The sequence below is a fragment of the Chlorocebus sabaeus genome, chromosome 25 (genome assembly GCF_047675955.1).
Source record: "Chlorocebus sabaeus isolate Y175 chromosome 25, mChlSab1.0.hap1, whole genome shotgun sequence".
In the NCBI taxonomy this organism is placed as follows: Eukaryota; Metazoa; Chordata; class Mammalia; order Primates; family Cercopithecidae; genus Chlorocebus; species Chlorocebus sabaeus.
In genome coordinates this window covers 64,542,805-64,550,059 of record NC_132928.1, presented here as the reverse complement: position 1 = coordinate 64,550,059, position 7,255 = coordinate 64,542,805, and the positions used below count along the sequence as shown (strand labels likewise).

At 40.6% G+C, this 7,255-nt stretch overlaps 1 non-coding gene across 1 annotated transcript; it reads right to left on the bottom strand.

Annotated features, from left to right (window-relative positions):
- Nucleotides 1–4,903: 4,903 nt before the first annotated feature.
- LOC119619803 (U6 spliceosomal RNA) lies at nucleotides 4,904–5,006 on the bottom strand. Its single transcript, XR_005236259.1, has one exon. It is a non-coding gene; the product is annotated as a U6 spliceosomal RNA (small nuclear RNA).
- Nucleotides 5,007–7,255: the final 2,249 nt, after the last annotated feature.

The window sequence follows — 7,255 nt, the reverse complement described above, 5'->3', positions numbered from 1 at the left end:
GGCACGATGTTTCCATTTTACTTATGAGAAAATGTAGGCTTAGAGAGTTAAGCAGCTTTCTCAGAGTCACCGAGGTAGTCAGTAGAACCAAGATTCAACCCGAGGCATCCTGAGTATCAGAGCTTGCATCTTTGACCACTGGTCTACACTAACTCTGATGTCATGAAAAATTCCTAAAATAGTGCCTGGCATATATAGGGTACTCACTCATGGAATCTAGTTTTATTTCCTTTCCTCTTTCTTCACCTTATTTAAAAACATTTATACTGTATCAGTTACTCTACTTTTTATCAAGCTTCTGTTATGTGCCAAGCACTGTGCTGTAGACACTGAAGATAATACAGCAGACAAGACAGACCTACTCTGTCCGTGTGAAGCTTTCGGTATTTGGTATTTATGTAATTAGCAAATATAAGATGCTTGAGAAAGGCTCCCCTACATGAGGCCTCTCGTTTGGGATCTGACCACTGGTCTGACAGTGACTTAGCTTTTTATAGAGTGGTGGAGCCTGGAGAGGGGAGCAGGATGGGAGGAGCACAGACCCACGATGCCTGCCTCCCCGCCTAGTGGTCTTGCAGCCTAGGCTTTGGGGAGGTCATCTAAGCCTGACTTGCAGATCAGGGCATGATAGTTAATATTCCCTAGACTGCTGGTAAAGGAGGCATTCAGTTAATAATCTGTACTTTTAAAAAGTAACTTTTACTTTTTCTGTGTTATATGAATAATGCTTGCTCATTGGTGGAAAAGTAAGAAAATAGGTAAAAGAAAAGACAAGAAAAAAATTTCCATTATCCACTAACCAGAGGTAATAATTGTTGACATTTTGGCCTATGTTCTTCTTCCTATATCAATAAATCACATTTTTATTAAGAGTATACTATGTGTCAGGAACATACCAAATGTACCCATTTGTGACCAGATTCTTTTCTTTAGCGATGTATCATGAACATCTTTCCATGCCAATAAATATAATTATACATCATCAGCTATACTTATTCATTATTTGCCAATATATGGATATTGTATAATTCATTAACCAGTTGCTTGTTATTGGACATCTGATTTCTCTGCAATTAGCATTCTTGTAGCTAAATGTATGTGCACATTCTTAAACGTTTGTCTGTATAAATTCCTCAGAGTGAAAACATTGAGCCAAAATTTGTGCAAGTTTTTGGCTTTTTTTCCAAATTAGGAAAAATTGCACCCATCAAAGTGCTCAGCATTTGAGTGTGTACCCATTTTCTTACTAACTAACTTACCCTAACTAACATGAATGGTCTTTTAGCTTAAAAATTGCTACTAGTTTAATACGCAAAATATGGTATCTTGTTTTAATTTGCGGTCGGTTACTTGACTAATATTGAGGTCTGACATTTTAATATCTATACTGACTAATTGTATCCTTTTGTAAACCACTGGTGCCTGTCTTTCATCTGTCTTGTTTCTATGGGTGGCCTGCTTTGTCCCATGTCTCAGCTCCAATATGAGTTCCATTTCTTGTGGCTAGAGGGTTCTTGGTGCCTATTTCTCCCAGGCCTTGGCTACATTTCACTTCCTCTTGCACTGTTGCCCTGGGTTGCCTCCCCAGGGATGGCAGTTCTGTCCCTGATTCCCAGCCTGGGGATTCACTTCCTGCTACTCACTGACTAACTACCAGGTATTCAAATCTACCCGGTGCTGACTACTGGTCTTTCAGCTAGAAACTAAAAAATTGTCTACTTCTCAAATACCCTGCCTACTGGAATCTGCTAATCTCCCCATCCTCTGCTGATTCCTGAGGGTGGGCCTCTCTCATGCCAGCCTGTTGCCTGTCACCTGCCTTCTTGTAGGATCCCCTCATATTCAGGTTCTGTTTCTCCTTTTTTCCTGTGTCCTACACCTGCTCACTCCAGGCTGATGCTATACCAGGCCTAGTCCTCTGCTGTTAACCTTGTTCTTTCCGACTATGAATACACTGTCTATTCCCATCTTAACATGTGCGAAAATAGAAACCAGGCAAACTGGCTTATCCACAACAGCATGGCAAATAAGCTAATGGTATCATCTATCCACAGGGGTGTCTCAATCTGAGGTCTAGATTTTAGGAGGCTTGTAAAATTCTTGCAGTCCCATAATTGTATGTTTATTTGTATCTATACTTTTTGGAAGAACAGGTCCTTAGTTTTGTAAGATTTCCCAGGACTACTGACCCTCACAACATCTACTGCACAGCCAAGAAGCATTACTGCTATTGCTACTGCTGCCACCACTTTCACTAATACTACTATTGATAATAAAGTGAGTGCAAAAGCAAGATATAGAACATATAATTTTGGGGAGAATAACGTCAGTGAAAAATGTTCTTAAATCAACTTTTTAGGTCACCTGAACAGCTTTCTAAAAGGACCTGTCCAATCTCTATCTCAGATTCTATGAAGTTTTAAAGGTTTTGGGCCCACTAGCTACAACAGTCACCTGATGAAAGTCTGCATGTCCTGAGATAATGGTGCAGGATCACTCTCCACTCTGTCTTCCCTAATGTCAGCAGCACTCTCAGACAGTTGCTGGGGAACTTCCAAAGGCAATACCTGTAAGAAGAGAAGAGAAACACAGCTGCAGCACTTCCTGTCTGAGCAGCCATGTCAGCACTGCTTTAATTAACATGAAGAACTAGAAATGATCGCTACTGTCCCAGAAGAGGAAAAGGGTGTGCAGGATGGGGATGGGCACAAGGCACGCAGGATGAGAGCAGTGCTAGCATCATTAAATCCTGGCTGCATCGCTAAATCCTGCCTACTGGACACTCTCCGGGGCCACACGTATTTCTTACGCTGATCTCACTGGACATTCAGTTAGAAAATCTTGGTTTGAGGTTCCCATCTGCCACTCACGATTGTGTGACTTCAGAAAAGTCTCTTTCCCTTTCCAGAAGGAAGCCTTCACTTCCTCACCAAAGAAAAAGAAAAAAAGATTTGGGCAAAATGGTTTCTGAAGTCCATTCTTGTTCCATCAATTCAATAATTGTATTATTCTTTAAAATATTATGTCTGTAATCCTAATGATTTTGAAAAATAGTAGTGACATCCTGAAAGATAGAAAACTAAAAGGGACGACCAAGAAGGACTGATATAAAAATGGTGGACTAGGATAGTCCATCCCTCATTTCCTCAGGGAAACGTCAAAAAAGAAACAGAAACTGGCTAAAATAACCTTATAGGAGCTCTGAAAACAGTCAAAAGTCTACAGCAACCAAGCAAACATTTAATCAAGGAAAAGCTACATTCAAAATATGAGGCAAATGCATGGTGATTCACTTGCCCTTCTCCTACACCCTCCCTAGCATGGTACACTGGGCCTGGAGGAGGGGCAACCCAGTTCCCCATTCCCTTCTTTGAATCAGAAGAGCAGAGAAGACCTGAATTGCAATGATCCAACATATCTGGGGGCTCCATGAAGGATGGTTCTCTGTCTCACCCTGCTTGGAACTTAAGTGAGAAGTGGCAGGGCTGCTCATGAAAGCTGCAAGAGACTGCAGACCACAGATTCACAGAGCTGTTTTTCCAAATAACCAATTTTCAACAAAAATTACAAGGCATACAGAGAAACAGGAAAACATAGCTTGTTCAAAGGAAGAAAATAAATGGGCAGAAATCGTCTCTGAAGAATTACAGACATTTGACTTATAGACAAAGACTTTAAAACAACTGTTTTAAATATGCTCAAGAAGCTAAAAGAAAGCACAATGAACTAATGGAAGTCAGCAAAAATCAATATATGAACAAAATGAGAATATCAGTGTTTCTTCTGTCCATGTGTGATTTTGTTATTACTTGTCCCATTTTCTTTCCACAGGCAAGTATTATAGGCACAAAATTAAATCTGGGTTGCAATGACATTCCAAGTTGTATTCACTGTACAGTAGTCCCCCAATATCAGCAAAGAATAAGTTCAAAGACCCCTAGTGGATGCTTAAAGCTTCAGATTGTACTAACCCTATATACACTTTTTATTCCTATATCATGATGGGCGGGTATCACACAGAGCATGTATACACTGGAAAAAAGGATCGCTCATGTCCCAGGTGGCATGGAGCAATATTTCATCATGGTATGGAGGACAGCATGCAATTTTAAACTTACAAATAGTTTGCTTCTGGAATTTTTTATTTAATGTTTTTAGACTGCAGTTGACCACAGGTAACTGAAACCACAAAAAGTGAAACCATGAATAAAGAGGGACTGCTGTATCTTCTATATTTTGGGAACTATGCTAGGTGCATTATATACTTTGTATACTTTGTTTACTTAATTCACCCACACAAAGGTATTATGATCATACTCCTTTACAGATAATGGTCATATAATTCTCTTATGCCCTCTTGACATCTGAGGTCACTTTTGGCTGCAGAGAAATTGCTGGAGGTTATCCCCACTACTTCCCCACAATTGGCACCACTGTCTCCTCACCCATGTTTAAGCTTCTTTTCCATGATGCCCATCCTAACTAAGCTCCCCTGTGCTCTATATCCTATGCACCTTTTTGTAACCCTTTTACTTTGTGAGATGCATTTCTCCCCTCTTGCAGCCAGGGCTGTGAGTGTCAAAAGGGTCATGCAAATAATGACTGGACGGTGGTTTCTGGATGAGGCAGATTATTAGAACTATCCTGGGAGATGTTTTAAAAATACAGATTCTTAAACCCCGCTCAAGATCTGATCAGATTCTCCAAGAGTGAGGCCAAGGTTTTGGTGTGGGTAAACTCTCCTGCAGGTAATGTCGGTGTCAATCAGGCTTTGGAGAACTGCTGTGGGGACTCCGAGCAGACTGCTCCTGGGACAGGGAACGTTTACCCACAGCAGCAGTCAGAGAAGACTCAACTGAGGAAGTCAAACTCCACCTGGTTTTCAAGGATACATGAAATTCAGATAAACGATGATGATTGAGAGGACATTTCATCCTTGAACAGGGGCCATGCTAATCTTCTCTGTATCGTTCCAATTTTAGTATACGTGCTGCTGAAGTGAGCACTGAAAGGGCATTTCAGACAGGATAGATGTTAAACAGGATACAGAGGCAGGGAAACACGTGACCTATTAAGAAATAATGGAAAATTTTAGTCAAGGAGTAATCACTGTTCCTGATGCTTGCCTCCATGTAGACAGAGTTCCGTTAGAGTAACAGTCCTGGCCTCTCTTTATCCCTTCATTCATTCTACCCCAGTGCAGTTTAGGGAAGAAGTTTAGCCTGTGCTTTCCAGCACCTGCCCTTCCTCCTCTTTGGAGTCAGCTGCTTGGGGACAACACAGGAGCTGCCCTGCTCCCCCATGTCATAGCTTTCAGGAGCAGGTTCTGCTCCTACATCCAGCACTATCTGAGGCTAAGTGGGTAGAAACTTGTGGTTTCAGTATTAATTACTCCACTAGCCTGAAGTTATATGCCACCTTCTTCAATATTAATGTCTTAGTTCAGGCTGCTATAACAAAGTAACATAGACTGAATGGCTTGTAAACAACAGATCTTTATTTCTCACAGTTCTGCAGGCTGGAAATCTGAGATCAGGATTTCAGCATGGTTAGTTCTACTGAGGACTCTCTACCAGGTTGCATACTGCTGACTTCTTGAATCCTCACATGGCAGAAAGAGGGCGAATGAACTCTCTATGGTCCCTTTCATAAAGGCATCAATTTCATTTGTAAAGTCTCCACCCTTATGCCCTGATTACCTCCCAAAGACCTTACCTACTAATACTATCACATTGGGAGTTAGGATTTCAACATATGTGTTTGTTGAAAATGTTCAGTCCATTGCAATTAGCCACTTAGAAATAAGGTAATATGTTCATCTCCTTTCTACCTTACTAATCTATTTCTTAATTGTCAGCTAGGAAAGAATGGTGCTATTTATTAGGTCCCTCAATCCCCCAATAGGAGAATAGTGTTGAAAAAGAAAGATGAGGTCAGATTAAAAAGCACCCAGCATGCCAAACTTCATACAAGGGGTTCTTAAATTTCTTGGGGTCACAGATTTTTTTGAGGTTTTGATAAAAGTCATGAACATTCTCCCCAGTTAAAGATATATTATCAAAATTACCAGGGAGTTTCTTTTAAAAAAAACACAGATTCCCAAATCCCACCTAAGGTCCCCTCAGTCAGTTTCATCAATGGTGTAACACGCATTTTGATGTGGGTAAAATCTTCTGCAGAGAATTCTGATGTTCATTTAGCATTACATTCGATTTCAGGGATCCACACATTTCCTGAAGCCTATCCATGGGCTGTTCTTTCCCCGTGTTAAGAACTCTAGCTTTAGGCAACAAGGACAAATGTGTTCCAGGCATGACAAAAGAGACATGGCAGGCTTAGTGATGTGGTTCTGATAGTGATGTGGGCATTTTGTCTCAATATCTAAATTGACTCTACAAAGAATTATAAGCTTGAAAGAGCAAAAAGGTCCACCTTCTTGAATTTCCTTGGTGGAATCCATGGCAGATTTGTGCAGGCCTCTGGGAGCCTGATGGAAAGAGGCTAACCACCCCTGTACTGGAGAACACTGGGAAACACAAGGGTTCTGTTGTTTTGGGATTCCTATGGCTCCACAAGACGGCTCTCACATCAGATGATGGGTTATGAAATAAATGGGTGATGTTATACTTGGCTTTTCTCATTAGTATTTCTTTTGCCTTTACCTTCCTCCCACTCCCCGCAAAAAACTCCCACCAAATCGCAGCTGCTTCTTCCTTAACCTAAAGCATATAATGCTAGCAATTTTGGAAATGGAAACAAGCTAGTCTGTCCAGAAATCTTCAGAGCATTGTAGACTAATACATTAAAATGAACAGGAAACAGAAGCCATCACTGCAAATTGCAACATTATTGTTCAAGCCAAGATCGTCCTAATTATAAACTAGCATTTTTATAGATGTCACAGGGGCTGTTTTAGTGCTGCTTTGCTGATGCTAAAAAGATAGTGTGGAATTGTGATCAGGGATTCTCACACGACTGTCTAACTGGAGGAAAAAAGAGTTAATTAGACTCTTTCTAGCATATTAGTGAAGACAGGCTTATTAGACACATTTACAAGCTAATGATATGCCTATATTCTGCTATCAAAAATGCATTTAAATAAACTGATTTACACTCCAGCCATTTTCATATCTTTAACCCATATATTCACGATTACCCACATTTAATTGACATGGAATCAGAATATTTCTGAGGCCCACTCTGCAAGGTGCTAATGGTATGTTGTTCTCTGCTCATCCTGCCTTTCCAAACCTAT